Here is a 19,295-nt window from a genome sequence, read left to right on the forward strand (position 1 = left end):
TCTTTTAGTTTCAACCGACTCTTGGAAGTCACTATAAATACATATCGATAAGAATTACAAGTTTTAAGAGGATCTTTAGAAATATTCTTGAGAACCTTTTTTAGCGTGGGCCTCCCCAGATTTATAAGGGTTTTATGGCTGTTTTATCGCAGATTTGTAGAATTGCAAGTTTTATATTCGGTTTTAAGGAGCAAATGCTGGAAACCTCTTCAAGTGCATCTTAAAATTGAATTTGTTACTTGGGTTGTCATTAAAAGGATAAACAAATTGAACAACCAGGTTGACCAAGTAAACGACATACGTTTTCGAAACTAAGTTCTCTCTTTTAATATGTTTAAAAAACGCTACTTTCTGTGTTTGTTTACTGCATTCTTCATAAGAGATGTGATTCTTAACCATAATATTTACACTTAATACACAAAGTGGTGCATCGATTCTAATCAGAACTCATAGTCGTTACAACATTCCATGTACAGAGATGAGTCTCTCGTTCGCTCACGCATTAGAACTTTTCTTTATGTATAAAATCAACGTACCCATGCACAATCTCGTCGGAATGTACTTCCTACTAGTCTCTGTCTACTAAATGACAACCAGCAAAAGCACAATACCTACCATACTGGTGGGAGAGCTTTTGCTGACAGTCTGAGAAAAAAAGTCACCGCCTAAGTCTTCCATATCTAAACTGGGCTTAGCCGAGCGACTAGACACGCTAAGAAATGCTAAGCTTCTATTTTGATTCCCAGCTAAGCAGTAATTTTCAGTATGCGCTCAGCCTGTCTTCGGTAAAGACAACAAAGTACAAAAGTGCTGCAATTCTCGACGCGGGTGTTCTGGTCGCGTGCGCGTGTGCATCACAAAGCTGAAGGTTCGAAACACGGTCCGGTCCGGTGGATAGTTTCCGGACACTTCCGGTAGCCTCCTCGACAGTGCAGTGACAGTGTCGCAAATATCGTTTGAAGAGTGGTCTGTTATGCGTGCATCTCTCTCGAACGGATCAGAAGCAGCATCACCTACTGACAGGAATTAGCCAAAGACCGGTTTGTATTCGCACTTTATCTTGGCTGTCCCCCTTTTCTCTTCAATCGCAGTTCAACGGCTGCTGCTGGCCGGAGGATTTTAATAGTCAGTCGAAGTGTGATGAAACACAAAAGTTCAGGCGTGTCGCATGCATCTCCGTAGACCACAGGCCGCTAATCGCTATCGCTAGCTGGCGGGGGGTCTCGGACTGTGCCAATTGCATCAGATGCAAAAACGAGCACAACCAATAACACAAGAAGGGGAGGGCAAAACTGAACAACAAGCCAAAGTGCATCACCACCATCGTTATCCTCGTCGTCGTCGTCGTCTTCCATGTCGTGTCGTAGTGCTAATTCAGCGCAGCCAGCAGGGTTAGCAAAGTTCGTCGCTTGGCAATTGGTTGTGGTTCAATAGTTAATCGGTTTCAATCAATGCAGATTTTGTGATGGATTACTCGGATCATGTTGACAGAGTAGAACGGTTAGTTTGGTCGTGATGCTGATGATGCTTGAGAATACTGGAAGCTGTGGTCATTTTTTGATTTCAAGAATAATGCTTTCAGGCCCACAAAAGGTCATGTGCGATCGGAGGTAGTCGAGCTTCCATATTTGACCTATACTATTTTATTTCTTCATTATGAATCTGATTCAAATGGCAAATTTGGAGTTATCTTTTTTAAATACGCAATAATTTATCTGATTCACTAAATTGTAAAAAAATTATTTCTTTCCTATTTATAATTCGACGTTGCAAATTGATTTTTAGTATTTTGAAAAATATGCGGTATGGTTTAATCCTATTTAACCACCATAAGTTTCCTGTTAGCCAATTAATCGAAACATTTCACGGTTCAAAGCACGAAGCTTCTAATTTCGATTATGCCTTACCAAAACAACAGCAAAACAACTCGTGAAGTGACAGTTGAGTGGCCTAACAACTAAGAACCAAAACTAATTCGAATCAACCGTAATATAAAAAAAAACTCGTGATTGTCCTGTGCCGCTTTTATTGCTTTTGAGTGCAGTTTCAAGTGAGAAAATATGAAAATCAAAACAAATTAAAACGTTTGCACCGCTATTAAAAGCCCATAAACGACAGTCATATTTATAACCTGGCCGCAGGCCTACGTAAAAATAAAAACCCAATTCAAAATCAGGTTTTTCGTTATTAGAACACCTGGATGGAGCTTTATGTGCGAATCGGTGAACCTTCTTCGCTAGAGTGTGTCCGGCGCGATCCGGTTCTAAGGATGGGTGGGTAGCTTCTGTGGCAGCAGCAGCAGCAGCAGACGATGGCATAGATACATCCGGCACTTTATAGCCGCACGAATTGTTCAAGCGTGCCCGATTCGATGACGACGATGATGGTCACAGCCAGAGTTAATCCCTGGAAAAGCCAAAGTGGAAAAGTGCAAACTCATCACCTGAGACGAGAAGCGAGCAAACTAGCAGTCCGAATGACCTTCCTCGGTTTAAGGTCTGACTAATGCGACTGACGTTTTGGCAGAAGACTGGTTTTGTGCGAACTATTTTCAAAAAAGAAATAACAAGTTTTTGTTTTTCGCTCGGATGTGGCTGTCATGGATCAGTTCCGTAGTCGGACAGCATAGAGTGGTGATAAACCTGTTTGCAATTTTGCGAAACATCATTGGAATGTCTCGTTTCTGATAGATTCAGCAGAAGTGAAAATCTATCACTAAGCTGGGCTGAGCATGTTGACGAAAACATAATAGCGAATTTTATTGTTATGGTACCTTATTCTATTCGGATGAAAAATTGAAAATTTACAACCAACGAACGGATGCCGTGTAAAATAGTTCGTTGACCGGTTGGCTAATTAATATGCAGACGTAAAACATATTTCTACCAACTGATAAGAGCGTCAACTGCCGCGCTTCGCGCTTACCATAAAGTTCGAAACCTGAAATGCAAATCGTGGGTCATGATTTCACATCTACCTGGAAATCCGCATTAACGACGAAAATCTTATGTAACAATCAGACATCATTTTATGGCTCTTTTTTCGGTTCCAGCCGGTTAGTATGTTGTTTTAGGTTTACTTTATAGTATTTAATACTGTCACAGTCAATTTAATTCCAAGTGCTGATGCCTGATCGGAACTAAATAACCGAATAAAGTCCGCTTACCGGGTGGCGGATAAAGATTTAAATTAAACCTTTGCAGAGTGACGGCTTTTAGCTAAGACGGCCAAGATCACTTGTTCTGCAGTGGTACGACGTCACATTTTCACGCTAGAAAAGCCATGGCAACGCGACGTACGGAGTGCAGTTATTTTAATTGCACTTTGTGCCTTGTATGATGCATACAAAGTGTACCCCCCGAAAGTGCAGAGTTAAGGGAGCGAGAGAGAGAGAGAGAGAGCAGGCGATCAGCGCGGTGCGGTGGTGCGGTCTTACACATATTGTTTTCGGATATGTGCATCGGTAGGCATTTGGGGTGCATTCCACCCGGTTTTTTAGCTTTCAGCGTGGCGGCTTTGATGTGAGCTGGCATTTCAGGGCTTTGGGACCCTCATGTCGATGGCATTAAACTGGGTACATCCCAGCAAGGGATGGTTGTAAATGTTTCATGTATTCATATCATAATAATTTTAAAATTAATGCTTCAAGGTAAAATTTAAAGCGAAATGCGTATCTTTTTAACTTTTTAAATGTTTAACGTTTTGCCATTTTGAGTTTTTGGTTTTATTCAGTTTGTTTTTTTTTGACTGTCTAAAATTGTTTTTTGATTATTTTCTGATATCTGATTTCCGATTTTTGAGTTTTCATTTGAGGTTTTTTTAATTTCTGGTTATTACTCTTTAGTCCATATTCGTTATTTTCGACTTTATGTTCTTTACTATTTGCTCTCTACCTGTTACTGTCTGTTCTCCCTGCACTCACTCTATGCTCGGTCTGCTTTTTGTTGTTTGCTCTCTGCTTTCTTCTCTTTACACTATGTTTTCTGGTATTTGCTCTTTACTCTATGTTCTTTCTACCAGTTTCTGGTCTCTGTTGAGCCACTGTACTCTGTACTCTGCATCTTTTCTCCAAGATCTTCTTTTTGCTACTTTCAATTTATATCTATTTGCTTATTGCTTTCTGTTACCTGCTCTTTGCTACCTGTGTTTTAGTCTTTGAATTCTGCACCCTTTTTTTCTTCCTTAGCAGTTTACAACCAGAATGCCCCGTGCCTTGATGGAGAACTCGCCTCCACTCCATTCAGTTCAGGGTCACTTGTCGTCAATTTGTTGAGTGTCTCAACAGGCTCAATGTCTCAAGTTCGATCTGGTCGAGCCAATTAGCAATTCCCAAGTAGCACAATATCAGCACTTTAAGTTGCTTCAACTTATTTATGAGCAAAATTAGTCATATTTCGGTTGGCACAACTATTTTGTAACAACTGTATTAGTAAGAGAGTTCCCAAGTAACACGCTTCTACCACATCTATTTGGTTGAAATAACTTATTTATGACTTGTAGTAGTCATATATCAGTCACTTCAACTACTTTATAACAACTGTGCTGCTAGGTTTGGTCGTCTATTCCTGGTGCCGGGATGGGGGGGGGGGGGGGGCATTCTCGTTAATAGCGCTCATCCAACGAGTACGGGGTTTGCCCCGACGACCTCTGTCGGGTTCTCTGCTGAATATTGTTTTCGCTGGTCTCTCATTCGGCATCCTTGCTACGTGGCCAGCCCACTGCAGCCTGCCGCGTTTCATTCGCTTCACAATTCCGCATCTTTACTTGGTAAATTTCGTGGTTCATGCGCGTGTCTTGGTAGAATTTATGACAAGCCCTATCATTGCAGCTTCCTCGTTAAGATGCGTGTGCGCCTCTTCCACAGCTCTACGGTTAACACCGATGATATCGATGTCGTCCACAAACCCTTGGAGCAGGGCTGTCCTGCACTCAGTGCACCTATTTTGCTTATTTAACTGTAACACCACAACCAAGCAAAATTTGAAAATGTTATGTATGGGCCATCTATAGAGTCAATTATTATCCATAAGATTGCTGAACTAGGTATTGCTCTATCTTAAGTATTTATGGCGCACTCCCAATTCACACTGGGTGGTGCACCAACAGCGCTCTCTGCGTTATTCTGACGGTTGATTTTGAACCATCAAGGGTAGCAAGTTGGAAAATCATGTTCGAACATAATCCGCCATAGCTCAATTCGTTTAACTGAATCGTACGCCGCCTTGAAGTCTGTAAACAATTGTGGTTTGTATGCAAGTTCCATTCTCGGAATTTTTCGAGGATTTGTCGCAAGCTGTACATTTGGTCCGTCGTGGAGTGTCCCTTTAGAAAACTGCACTGGTATTCGCCAACAAAGGTTTCCTGCAACGGCCTCAATCTATGAAACAGTCGTTTATCATTGCATGTGACGCAAACGCTCACCACACCGTGTGGGGCAGAACCGACATAAATACAAGAGGTGAAAATCTTCTTGAATACCTATCATCTTACAATATAGATATATGCAATTTGGGTAATAAACCCACGTTTGTCATCAAAGAAGAAGTACTTGACTTGAGGTCAAGATGTACTTGAGGACTCGACACTTTACAACTCTGCAATTTCTGAGAAAATTCGGAATTTGCATGTCTCAGATGAAACTTCACTATCTAATCATAAACATATCATGTTTGAATAGGGGAAGACGTTACTACGCCTGTGACATTTCGTCACATTTCGTACTGGGGTCAGTATGTTCATCACTTAAACTCAAACACATTTGAAACTTGTAATATTGAATCTACAACTTGAATCAGTTTCTCAAAAATTAAATGAAGTGATTCTTAATGCTTACAACAATAGTTGTCCTACCATACATTCGTCCTCTGACAGGGATGTACCATGGTGGAATCTGAAATTGGAACTGAGGCTGGCTGACGAAAAGTACTCGAAAAATGTTTATTTTGCCAGACGTATGTCAAATCGGACTGAATATTTTCCTTACTGAGTACAATAAAGAAATAAGGAAATCGAAGAGAAAACCCTGGATGCTAACATGCGAAACCATAAATAATACACCAACAGTTGCAAGACCACAGAAAACCCTTGCAAAAAATCACACGACTGAATTAGGCAATCTCAAGTATCAAGACGGAGCTTTTACTAATAACACGGTGTGACAAAAAAAATTTTTTTTAATATACTTTGCAAGTGACCTAGTGTACGTTGTTAGTCGCACCTAGTACATCATAAAAACACATATGACATCATCCTAACACCCCCAAAATTTCAAGTTATTGCAAAAAAACGTTTTTTGGCTAGGTGTACATATACTACCATGAATAACTCAATAATTTTCCAAGTAATTTTAAGTTTTTTATACATTTTTGGAAAGCTTAGAGGATAAGCTTTCAGGATATATATACATTCACTATGGTTCTAAAAAAGTTAGACGAGATTTTTTCAATTAAATTTGAAATTTAACTAAAAAATTAAAATTTTTCTCACTTTTTCTCACCTTAAAAATGACCTACATTCCTAAGTTCAACATCACTTGTTTTATATTCAATCCTAAGACTTTGGTCAAAATTTCAGCCAATTTTTAAGAGTTGTAGAATTGGTTGCTTTCCATATATCACCCGCCTAAACTTGCAACTGAGCATCTTGTACACGATGTAAGATTAGTTGTGACTAACAACGTACACTAGGTCATTTGAGAAGTATTTTTTCCGTGTAACACCGTGTAATCCAGATGACACTCTAAACTTGATGATGGAAACAGATTTTCCGGGCTCAACTATGTTTGGTCTCGGAAGGTGTTGGTGTAGAAAGTTGTTCTACAGAGATTCTCTCAGAGTCTAGTAGAGCAGACGCACCAGACGTATCTGACGAAATCTTCACAACAGCCAGAGTGGTAAATGCTGTAAGATCATTTCAGCCATTTAAATCTGCAGGCGTTGACGGAATATTTGCAGCACTGCTTCAAAAAGGTGAAGCAGTCCTGGTACCGGCGCTTTTGCACATTTTTAAGGCAAGTTTAAGATTGAAATACATTCCATCGTAATGGAGATCAGTCATCTTCGTAAGGTCATCTTCATACCGAAAGCTGGTAGAAGAGACAGGACGAATCCCAAATTCTTCAGACCTAGTCTATCGTCGGTTCTATTGAAGACAATGGAAAAAGTTTTGAAAGATTATGTCAATTCAACACACATGCAATCATATCCATTATCTAAATATCAGTTCGCATTTCAATCTGGAAGTTCAACATCAACAGCACTTCATACACTTGTAAGTAAATTTGAGAAAGCACTTTCAGTAAAGGAAATTGCACTTTGTTCTTTCCTGGATATTGAAGGAGCATTCGATAATACTTCCTATTCATCTATGAAAGATGCTATGAACAATGATGGTAAAAACTCAACTCAACAGTGATGATAAAAAAGCAACGGAGACATCGCGTATAATAACGAGAGAAGTTCATTTGTGAGTTCGCCGCTTCTGATCAATGTTGAAATTTCGTGGTGCTTGAAATCTCATTGAGCATTCATACCATGCTGGCAAAAAGATAAATCACTTCTGAGCTTGGAGGGGCCTCTATAATAACAATAAAGGGATGTCCACAAGGTGGAGTTTTCTCACCACTTTTGTGGTCTTTAGTTGTAGATGCCCAAGTAACAATTTGGGTTTTATTACACTCTTATAATGGTATTTAAGACCAAAATTGGTCTTGACGACCACCATAAGAGTACAATAAAACTCACATTGTTGCTTGGGATCAGGCTTGGCATACACTTTTCGCTCCGATTTTGCTCTTTTGATTACTGCATCTCAACCAAGCAAAATTTTAAAAACTGATGTATGGGGCGTTTGTAGAACTTGTTAATATCTATAATATTACTGAATTAAGCATTACTGTGCATTTTGGCGCTATAAGGCTGCTACCCTCTTGGTAGCAAAAAGAGCGCTCTTTTTGCTACCAACAGCATTGCTGCCCTACAGCGCCGTAAATACTGAAGATAAAACTTCACTTTCCTCAGCAATATTATAGATAATTACAAGCTCTACAAATGCCCCATACACCACCACTTTTTCAAATTCTGCTTGGCTGAGGAGCAGTAATCAAAAGAGCAAAATCAAAGCGAAAAGTGTATGCCAAGATGGTGAATGACCAATTGGTTAAAACCACATTAAATAGCAAAATGTATGCCAAGCCTGCTTGGGATGATCTACTTAGGAATCTAGAAACTGAAGATTTTGATGTTGTTGGCTTTGCAGATGACCTTGTGTTCATGGTGAGAGGAAAATTCGATAACATAGTTTCGGAAAGAATGGAACAGGCTCTAAGGCTTACCCAATCTTGGTTAACTTAAAGCTTCTCAAGCTTGAGGGAAAAGCAATAAATGCATTGCAATAACCGGAACAATGCGCAGTACCTACTCCATCGAAAGAAATGAAGTCGTGCAATTGGAAGCAGAAAGATGTGCTCTGAGGCTTAATAAATTGAAAACTGTTTCATCTGTTGATCATTCTGGTCACATGAGCATTCTGAATTACTTTAAAATAGGGCTACTATACTTAACACAGAGTATGAATGGAGATTAGATGAAACCTGAGAATAACTATGATACTCCCTACGAAGTATGCGAAACAACGCGCCACGCTTGGGAGATTGGAGTTCCTATGGTTCGTCAAAGCCGTCAATTTCTCGACAAGGGCTGTTTATCTCCCGGTGTGCTTTGGTCTGCTAATCTCGGGAAGGTTATTGGTTTCACAAACCATATCATACTTGACTGGGAACGTGTAGCGGCAAATGGCAAATCACTTGTATAATGGTGTTTGGTTTGCCTGACACGTACAGCAAATAGAGATGTACTACATAAGTTCAATTCAATGGACAAAGTAGTTTAAGTCCCCCACTAACAAAAAAATGAAACAGGATGCGGGAAAGAATTTGGCCTGCAGAATTGAATTAATAAATTGCTCGGTAATTGCTGCATTCGAGTCGGCGGCCTTTTTTATAAATAGGGCATATGAGACCTTCCTCCTCAGTTCATACTTTTAGTATAACCTGATAGATTGGACAGCACAGTCGTTCGCTCCCGACTTTCAAAAATTCGGCTAGGATGCCGTCCTTTCCAGCTGCTTTGTCGGCTTTCAGCTCTTTAGATCCTTTTTTTAATTTCGTCCAAAGTTGGTGGATCCACTGCTTGTCCATCATCCTCAATCGTAATCTTGTTTCTGTTGACTGCCCTATCTTGGTCATCGTTCAACAGTTCATCGAAATGGTATTTCCAACGGCTGGCCACCTCCGATCTCTCTGTAAGCAGGATCCGCTCTATGTCGTTGCACATAACAGGAGTTGGTACAGTTCGGTTCCTGATTCCATTGATGATTTTAAAGAAGCTTCTCGTATCGTGCATCTCGAAGTAATTCTCCGCCTCTCCAAGAACGCAATCTCCGTGTTGGCGGTTCTTACGACGATGAAGTCTCTTTGCTCTCTGCTCTTTATTTTTTATACTTTTTACTCTCTGTACTTTTACTCGCTGTTCTTAGGCCTCAGCATACTCTCTGTATGCTCAATTCTCTTTTATCTGAGTTTTTCTCTTTTACACCCTACTCTTTTCGAATGTACTTTTTCTGCTCTCTGTGCTTTGCTTATTACTATCTGGTCTTTGCTAGCAAAGCCATGGGTATAAACATCATTGACTCTTCTTTATCGACAGACTTCGCAGCCGGTTATTAGAGTACACGACCCCACACGAACCGTTGCTTTTCAAGAGATGGCGCTTTTCTAGCAGTAGTAAAATCAAAATTTCTCACTTATCTGTTTTTACCTACCTTAAAAACAATCACTAATCACATTTTATTTACGGTACAGTTACTCTGTTATACTTCATTTTCATGACTTCTGCCTAATTTTAATAAAAAAAACAAACTTTTTCTATACATCTACATAGCATCTTACTAGTCTTCGGCCGTGAGCCCTGAAAAGCGATTTGATATCGTACGAGAGCCGGAAGCTGAATATGTTTGCGACATTTCAATTCGAAAAAATTAAATTTCGCAACATGAACGTAGTAAATAAAAACAATGTTTACCAACTATTTATTGGTTCAGGTGTCAAACGTTATATTGCGATTAACGATAAACACAAAAGAAACTGAGATGCATGAGAGAGTAATGTTGCTGCGCTAAGTAAATTTGTTGTCGCGCAAATTGAGCTTTTTCCAATATCTACGATATGAGTTTCAAAGTAATGACATCTGTTGTATTCAACAGGGAAACAGTGATAGTTTCAAGCATACTCTCATGCATGGCGCATGATGAAACACTAGCGCCAACTTCTGTTCTTTATTATCAGACACTAGAGGCGGTGTCCTGTTACGGGGCTAGCTAAACGTTCCTACTGACTTTACAGCAGTACCGGCCAGTCGGAATTCAAACATACGACGACTGGCTTGTTAGGGCAGTATCGTACCCCGGAGCTAACTGGGCGGGCTAGTTAAGGAAACGTCATGTCGATGAATAAATACTTACAAAAGTGCCATAAATTATCATTACACGAAATAGCGCATGGGAATAATAAGGGGAAAACGGAAATAATTTTTTTTTTAATTTTGAGATTATTTAATTTTTTTTCGAGCTGAACGGCGTTCTATACAGTGACCTAAGCGAAGTTTCTACGAACTTTTTAGTTCGGTTTGAAAGTTGCTTTGCATTCGCTTTGAAGTTTAATCATCAAAAGTAAACTTGAAAGTACGGTTACTTGCTTAAACATTAAGCTGAATAGAGCTCTATTCTTTATCATTACCAAATAATCCACTTTTATCGGAACTTTTGGTTACTTCCTCCCAAGTTACTCCGTTTTACGGTATTTTGCTTTCTCCTTAGTGCTATCTGCCTTCTTCATCCAGTCTGAAATTTATCGTTTGGAGGTTTCCTATTCTTGAGGTTGATGACTTCGTTAGGTGTTTTTCTAACAGCAGAGACCATTTATTTCGAGGAAGCAGGAAAATGATTAAAAACCTGCTTGAAGTGCATAGCATTGCGTTTATGCATTTATCGCAAGCAACGTTGGCTTTATGATCGTCCAGAAACAGATCAAGAGGCAGGCCTTCTTCGTTTTTTTAGAGTTGACAAATGACCAAACCTTCTTCGGATTTTTGCGAAGATATTTTTGTATTCATAGAGTATACTGTTTATACAGAAAACGATTGTAAGCAAAATTTTGCTTGGCTGAGGTGCAGTAATCAAAACAGTAAAATCAAAACAAAAAGTGCATTTTTGTTTTTTCTTGTTTTCTTATAATTTTTTCTATTATATTTTTCTATTTTATTTCCTTATTTAAATTGATTTTTCTATTTTCTGATTTTAACTTTCCTGAAAGAGGGCATTTTTATTCCTGATGTTTAAAGGTTTTGTTTAGTGTTCTCACTTTTTTTTATTTATAAAATATTTTTCTTGCTTTGTCTCTTTCTTTGTCTTGTTAGGTAGGTTTTCGCACGAAAAATAATAACATGTATATGAAAAGGAAGAATAGATTTGGTTTTCACGCTCATAATTCAAGTAAAACGCTTAAATCGCTCAATTTTTTTGTGTTCATTTAAAAAAATCCCCTTGTTTTTTTGCCCCCCATAAATCCCCTCCCCCAGTGATCCAACATGGGATGGACAAAAACTCTGAAAAATTTGTAATGACCTTACTGCCAGATAACCAGTCGCTACTTTCTGTTTCAAAATTCAATAATAGAGGTTTAGAGCAAAATTCAATAGAGCACAATTTAGAGCATAAATGTTGAACAGAGCCAGTACAGCCAACTTACAATAAACGCAAGTCATATTTAAAAAAACACACTTTCCTTTTTCTTTATTGGTTTAAGATTGTAAAGTTTTTTTAGTGCGATTTGTCAACTAGTTTAGCCGATCGATACGATAGCCATTTACAATGGGTCATCTTTTTGTAGGCCTTTTTTGGATCGACCATCGTGAATTAAATCCACCATAAGGCCCCATTGTGTGCAACTTTATTCGACATACCTAATAAGCCCGTAGATATCAATCGATCATTTTTACACTCCAAATCGTTCGATTCAACCTGCTGAGCAAAACATATATTCAATCAAAAACGACCGACTAAACAGCCTGTAAGCATTATTGCACCGCCCGGTCGGTCGGTGTATGGTTTTCTTTCTATTGCGGATGTTGCAAAGCCGTGCGGTGCGATCGAGAGTAGATAGAAATAGACAAAACTAAAACGATCACCGCCAGAAGTTGTTGGATAAAACACATTTCATTTTGACTCCCTGCCGTGCGGTGTGCGATGAATGCGACGAATTACGTAACGAAAGTCCGTCCCCACACGCACCCCGCAACGCGATTGCGTTCCGTGTATCGGCTTTTGTTGGACAGTTTCAGGATGATTATCTTCATCCTCTGGATATAGAGTATTATCCGTCTACTATCGAAACCGGGTGCGGATTATTCTTTAATCTGGGACTACTGTGAATCCATTAGATTATGTTAGCAACACGTGTTACGATTATTGTGAAACGTGTTGGGGGAGTTCCTAACTGTAAACTGATTTTTTCACCAGATATGTTTGGTTTAAAATGTTTCATGTAGAGTTGTAGCTTGAATTAGGTTTAAAATTTCATCACCAATTTCAAATTAAGAGGAACTAATTGTATGTTATTTAATGCATTACATTTAAAGTATGCACTTTAATTTACTATCTTACCAAGCCATTAATCGACAAATCTCATCTTTCTCTGTCTCAGTCTAGTTCTCTGTGAACACCGATTCCTATGCATTGGAATGTCGTTTCGTTGACGTAATTGCCTGTTGCAATATTCAACCATTCGTTTGTTGTCAAACAAGTGTCGTCAGAATAGAAATCAATAACCAGAAAACTTCTAGAAATAAACAACAAATCGACCGGCATGCGAAAATCCTACGGCTGTGGAGGGTACGTCCGGGGGGTATAAACAGCATAATCTGCCTATTGTAAATGGTGAGAGAGAACGAGAGGCTCGGTGATACCAATTATGATTTGTTCCCGCATGTAGTACGACGACCGTTACTGGCAGTCGCCGTTACTGCAGCCAGGCAGGCAGTTAATTGCGGGAAACACGGTGGCCAATTCTCTCGCGACACGGCGCGCGGTGCACCAGTGTGGGGGGTAGGCATCACTAATTGCTTATATTTCTTTTATTGTTTTGCTGAAAATGAAATTGCTATACTGAACATGACACAGGCAAAATGAATAGCCGCCCAATCGGTTGACTCTAATCAGCAGTCCACCGTGCACGGTGGGTGTTGGGCTGGTAAACATTAAAAAATACCAAAATATTTAAAACTATCATTTGTCGATAGAAAAAGTAAATGAAGCCAGATAGTTTTAAAGTTCGAACCACCGTGCAGGGTGTGTGCACACTCTGTCAGGTGGAAATCCAATGCCTTCCCAAGCCCTCGACGTCGGCCGTCACCAAGGCGTGTTGAGTGGCAGCATGGCCCGGCCAGCTCGGCCCGATGCGATGTTGGTTTGCTTGCATGCATGCTTCCAACGAGCGATATTTACATGCACTCGAACGTCGGTCGTCGGCAGAGTTTGATTATGGGCTTGTAGGCATTTTCCTGAGTGTGTCACAGCGTTGACAGCATCTAGCGCACCTTACGGTGTGTGCGGCCATTCCGGTTGGTTTTTGCTCGTTCTAAGATTCATGCAGGACTCAGGTAGGTATGAGCTTCTTTTTTCCCCTAAATTCAAGGGTTGCTAGCAATACCTTCCGACTTGCTTGTACGTCAGTACGGGGAGGAAAGGCGGTGTGAGATTTATTGTTCTTGTTCATGGCAAGGTCACGTTAGGAGTCATGCCATCCACCTTTCTATGATATAGGGTCTCATTAGATCTGGTCCTGAGTGGAACCGAGTGGCTTCGGTTGAACTATGACCGCTGGTCATGTACTAGTTATGAAAAGGAAATTACGAAAATGTGCTGGAAAATGAAAAGTTCTGATGACATTTAATAAATTTTCAGCTTAACAAGTTTTTGATTGTTCGAGATAAAGGTGCTGAGGGAAGTTGGAATAATGCACAACCATCAGTCGTGTTTAGTATGAACAATCATGGTTGCAGGCAAGCTGCACAAAAATATCTGAACGACTAGCAGGCATGTCATACTGTTTGCATTGGTGCTTTGCCATAGAAAGGGAAACATTTATCTCCAGTTTCAACCAGGTCTTTAAGCATCGTCAACTAGAAGAGTTTAATTAACGCAATTAGTGTAAAATTGTGTATTTTGTATACTTTATTGTTGACAGCTGAAATGAATATTTCATTAGTGGTTTCCCGAGAGGATCATTGCAAGCGGCTGAAACTAGCAGGAACTCGCGAGGAATCCCAACTGCAATTAAAATTACAATCGATTCGATTGTCAGTTTTGGTGCAACGCACGCGAATTTGTCCGCGTTGGTGCACCCAACCAACACACACACACAATTGTTTTGCTTTGAAAGCATTTGCCACTCGCGGAATTGAACGCGTATGCCATTTTGCTGTGTAAAGTGTAATAAACTCGTCAAATTGATTGAATGAGTATGATAGAAAGTCACCGTTAATAGATTCATTTTATCTATATCGCCACAACCCACCGACCCTCTGTACTGAATAGTGAGTAGGAATATAGTCTCTAAAAATGAAGCTTATATTGTAAAAATTTTGAACAGTCGTAAAGTAAATTCAGCCAACTTGGCCAACAATTTGTTAATAAATATTTCATCAATCACACAGTAGAATTGTCTGCAGTTTACGTTTGACTAAAGATTCAAGACCTACAAAATGACTATGTTCGATAAATGGGTTTTCAATTTTAAGCAACATTTTCTTGCAATTTTCGAAAAATAAGATAAGATTCCTGTTTCCGAGCTGCTAGGCCTATACCGAAAGCAAAATAATCGGAATCGTAAAATCACGAATGCTCCCTGAACGGATGCTGGAATTTAGAGTTGCACCTGTATTCGAGCAGTATTCAAGCAATAAACAGTTAATCTATTCATGTTTATAGTTCATCTTGATGCTGAAGCTAGCAGGATCTTTCCAGAGCGATTTAAAAGTGGTAACCAGGAGATTACAAAAATTAACATAAATCAAAGATAAGCTAATGGAACACAAATGTTTCAAGATAAACTTTTCACATCGTTTTATGTAATTCGGGATAGGAAACTTGTGTGACAAACAAAAACAAATTATATGTAAAATTGTTTAGAGAGTATCTGAACATATAAAAGCAACTTAACGATACAAGTCCTGCATGAAAATTTGCATTAGTTTCTGAGTATTTCCCGTTTTTTGTGCTATCAGTTTTACTCTATTGCAACAATGGAATACAGTTTTAAAATATATTAACACAATAAATGTGAAAGTTTATAATAAATCGGCCAATACCAATAAAGTTAACGGAAAAAGCTTTCTAGGGTAATCTTTTCCTGAAAACCATATTTCTGGTGCCGGTGAAATAAATAAATTTCATCACACTGTCATTCGGAATTCGGCTGTTAAACAGAGAGAAGCGTGAAGAGAGCAGAGAATAGCAAATCAGACAGCATAAAGTAGCAATAATAACGGAAAACAGAAAATAAAGAAACTAGAATAGAGAGAAGATAGCAGACAGTGGAGAGCAGATAATAAAGGGAACACAGAGCATAGAGCAAAGCGTAAAGAGCAGAGAAAACTATTCAGAGAGCAGAGAGTAGAGCGCAGAGAAAAAAAGAGCAATAACAGATTTAAGTTTAAAAGTTGAAAACCCAGTGAACAGAGAATAGAAAAATAAAAGGACATAGCAGAAAGAGCAGAGCAGAAAGAGCAGAAAACAAAGTACAGCGAGCAAAAAGCGAGAGCAGATAATACAGAGCAGAGAGCAAAGATTAGAGGCAACGAACAAAAAGTCGAGAGAAGAGTGCTCTATAGTAGAGAGTAGAAAAAAACTAAGAGCAACATTTAGTTTGCGCGTTTCGAAAGCAAAGAACAAAAACTACAGATTATTGAGCAAAAAGCAGAGAATAGAAAGCAAATAAATATCAGATAGAAAAAGTAAAGAGTACAGAAAGCAGGGATGAAATGTAGCAGAAACAAAAAAATTAAAAAGCCAAAGGCTGAGAAAAAAGCGGGAGCAATGGCACGGAAGAAATGAAACACAGTAACAAAGCTCAGAAGGTAAAAATAAGATAACAGAGAGTAGAGAAAAAATTATGCACAGAGTACAATGTATGTACACGAGAAACCATAAAATAAAGTGATCGCAGAACAGAAATAAAAAACTTATCTAAGAGAAGAAAAAGGAAATCAGAAATCGGCAATAGGCAATCAGAAATCAGAAGTAAGGATATCAAAAGTCCAAAACATATATAGGAGTAATTCCCGCTGAAACGAGTCCACTTCGAGGTCTTCAAATATCGGAACTTTTGCGTTTAATTTGTTGAAAATGGTTAAAAAATAAGAATTACACTTTGGATACCTCGAAATAGTGGACCCCTCGTTCGCTTAGGGGCCTAACAGGTTCAAAAAAAGTTGAATTTTGAACAAACCTTGAGATCTATATCATGTTATAATTCATAAATTTGCCATGCAACAATTAACAAATGGCCCGGTTCTGTAAAGAAGAAGAGCAGGGCTTTCAAATGGAGGCAAAAAAATTTTTGCGGCCATCTTGGATCTTGGATTTGATCGCCATATTGGATTTTATCAAAAAATCACCGTTTTCACCATGAGCCCCCCAACCGATTTTCATTTTAAGACCACCATTCGAAAGCTGATAAAAAATGCTACAAGAAACATTCATAAAATTAGGTGTGCAATGGCATTAACTGAATTAAACAACCAGTTATTAGTAGCAAGGTTCACAATTTTCATATAATTATTGTGTTGTTAGCAAAATTTGCTATGAAACAAACTACCATCGACACGGTTTTGTAAAGAGAAGAGATAGAGTTTACAAACGAAGGGAAAAAATCGGCTGCCATCTTGGATTTGGCCGCCATGTTGGATTTTATCAAAAAATCGTTGTTTTCACCATGATCTCCCCATCAAATTTTAATATTATGACCACCATCGGAAAACTAAGAAAAAAAATGCTATAAAACGAGTAAAACGAAGAACTGAAATTAAACTGCCAAAGTTGAAAAAGAAAGCTGAGAGCAAATATCACAGTACAAAAGAAACGCAGAACAAGTAACAAAACGCTGAAAGCAAGGAAAATATTTCAGGGAGTAGAGAGCAAAGGAAGCACAGAATAGAGTACAGTGCACAGAAAACACCGAGAAGAGAAAATGTACACCAGAAACCGGAGAACTAAGAGCCAAGAGTAAAGAACAGTGCGCAGAGAGCATAGAAAAGAGGGCTGCAAAAATGAGAAAGCAGGAAGCAAGCAAAGAGTAGCGAAAATCCAGAAAGCAGAGAAAATGATGCAGAAAGAAGTTAGTAAAAAAAACAGAGAGCGAAAACTAGCAGAAATAAAAGAGCGAAGAACAAAGAGCTTAACAGAAAATACAAAATAGTGAGTATTAGAGACAAAAAGAGCATAAGGCAAAGAGGAAAGCAGAGTAGTAAAGAGTTCTGAGAAAAGGAAAATCAGAGATCAGAAATCAGAAATCAGAAATTAGAAATCAGGAATCAGAAATCAGAAATCAGAAATTAGAAATCAGGAATCAGAAATCAGAAATCAGAAATCAGAAATCAGAAATCAGAAATCAGAAATCAGAAATCAGAAATCAGAAATCAGAAATCAGAAATCAGAAATCAGAAATCAGAAATCAGAAATCAGAAATCAGAAATCAGAAATCAGAAATCAGAAATCAGAAATCAGAAATCAGAAATCAGAAATCAGAAATCAGAAATCAGAAATCAGAAATCAGAAATCAGAAATCAGAAATCAGAAATCAGAAATCAGAAATCAGAAATCAGAAATCAGAAATCAGAAATCAGAAATCAGAAATCAGAAATCAGGTAATCAAAAGTCATAACATCAACAATTTATATAGCCAACAAGTCAACAGGTCAAGAATCTAGAAAGCCGAAATTAAAACCAAAAGTTAAAATGATTCAACATGTTCAAAAAGTTAAAAATTAGTCAAAAACGTTAAAAAATAGGCAAAGAATTAAAAATAAGTAAAAAGTGAATGAAAATAAAAAAAAAGATGAAGAACAGACAAGTGAAAAATAAATCAAGAAGCGGCAAAAATGCAAAAAAATGAAAGCAATTCAAAAAGTTTGAAAAAAATTAAAAAGTTTAAAGAATAAGTCACAAAAGCAAAAAAAAAATAAAAAAATAAAAAAACAAGACAAAAAGTTGAAATAAGTCAACAGATTTGAAAGAAATGAAGATGATAAAAATAAACCAAAAAGTTAAAAAGCGAAAAGTCAAGTCAAGTTTGAGTCAAGACTCAAAAACCGAAAGTCAAAAGTCGAAAACCAAAAATCAGTAATCAAAAGTCGAAAGTCAAAAGGCTAAAGCAAAAAAATCTATAGTTCAGTAGTCCAGAAATCCAAAAGTCGAAAAGTCTGAAAGTTCAAATAACCAAAAGCAAAAACATTCAAACGTCCAAAAGTTCAAAAATCGTAAGGTCCAAAAGTCCAAAAGATAAAAAGTCCAAAGGTCCAAAAATCCAAAAAGCCCAAGCAGCAACGTGAGTTTTATTGTACTCTTATGGTGGTTTTCATGACCAATTTTGGTCTTAAATGCCATCATAAGATAATAATAGAATCCAAATTGTTACTTGGGAGTCCAAACGTCCAAAGTTCAAAATCCAAAAGACCAAAGTCCAAAGTCCAAAAGTCCAAACTCCAAACGTCCTAAAGTCTGAAAGACCAAAGGTCCAAAGGTCCAAAGACCCAAAGGTCCTAAGGTCCAAAGTTCAAAGTCCAGAGTCCAAAAGTCCAAACATCCAAACGTCCAAAAGCTCAAAAATCCTAAGGCCCAAAAGTCCAAAAGTTAAAAAGTTCAAAAGTCCAAAAGTCCAAACGTCCAAAGTTCAAAGTCCAAAAGACCAAAGTCTAAAGTAAAAAGTCCAAAATTCCAAAACTCCAAACGTCCCAAAGTCTGAAAGACCAAAGGTCCAAAGCTCCTAAAGGTTCAAAGGTTCTAAAGTCCAAAAGTCTAAAAATCCAAAAATCCATAAGTCCAAGCATCCAAAAGTCAAAAATCTAAAAGTTCAAACGTTCGAAAGCCTAAAAGTCCAAAGGTCCAAAAGTACAAAAGTCCAAATTCCATAGTCCAGAGTAGAAAGTTCATGCTCCAAAGTCCAAAGTGCAAAGTCCAAAGTC

General features: G+C 38.3%; 1 protein-coding gene across 1 annotated transcript in view; it reads left to right on the plus strand.

Moving 5' to 3' along the window:
- Positions 1–917: 917 nt before the first annotated feature.
- The window catches only part of LOC128735112 (elongation of very long chain fatty acids protein 7), a 73,713-nt gene continuing 55,335 nt past the window's right edge, over positions 918–19,295 (plus strand). Inside the window, exon 1 of the mRNA XM_053829605.1 lies at positions 918–1,040. The gene's annotated coding sequence lies outside the window, so the exon portion shown is untranslated. The remainder of the gene's footprint in view (positions 1,041–19,295) is intronic.

The sequence above is a fragment of the Sabethes cyaneus genome, chromosome 2 (assembly GCF_943734655.1).
Source record: "Sabethes cyaneus chromosome 2, idSabCyanKW18_F2, whole genome shotgun sequence".
In the NCBI taxonomy this organism is placed as follows: domain Eukaryota; kingdom Metazoa; phylum Arthropoda; class Insecta; order Diptera; family Culicidae; genus Sabethes; species Sabethes cyaneus.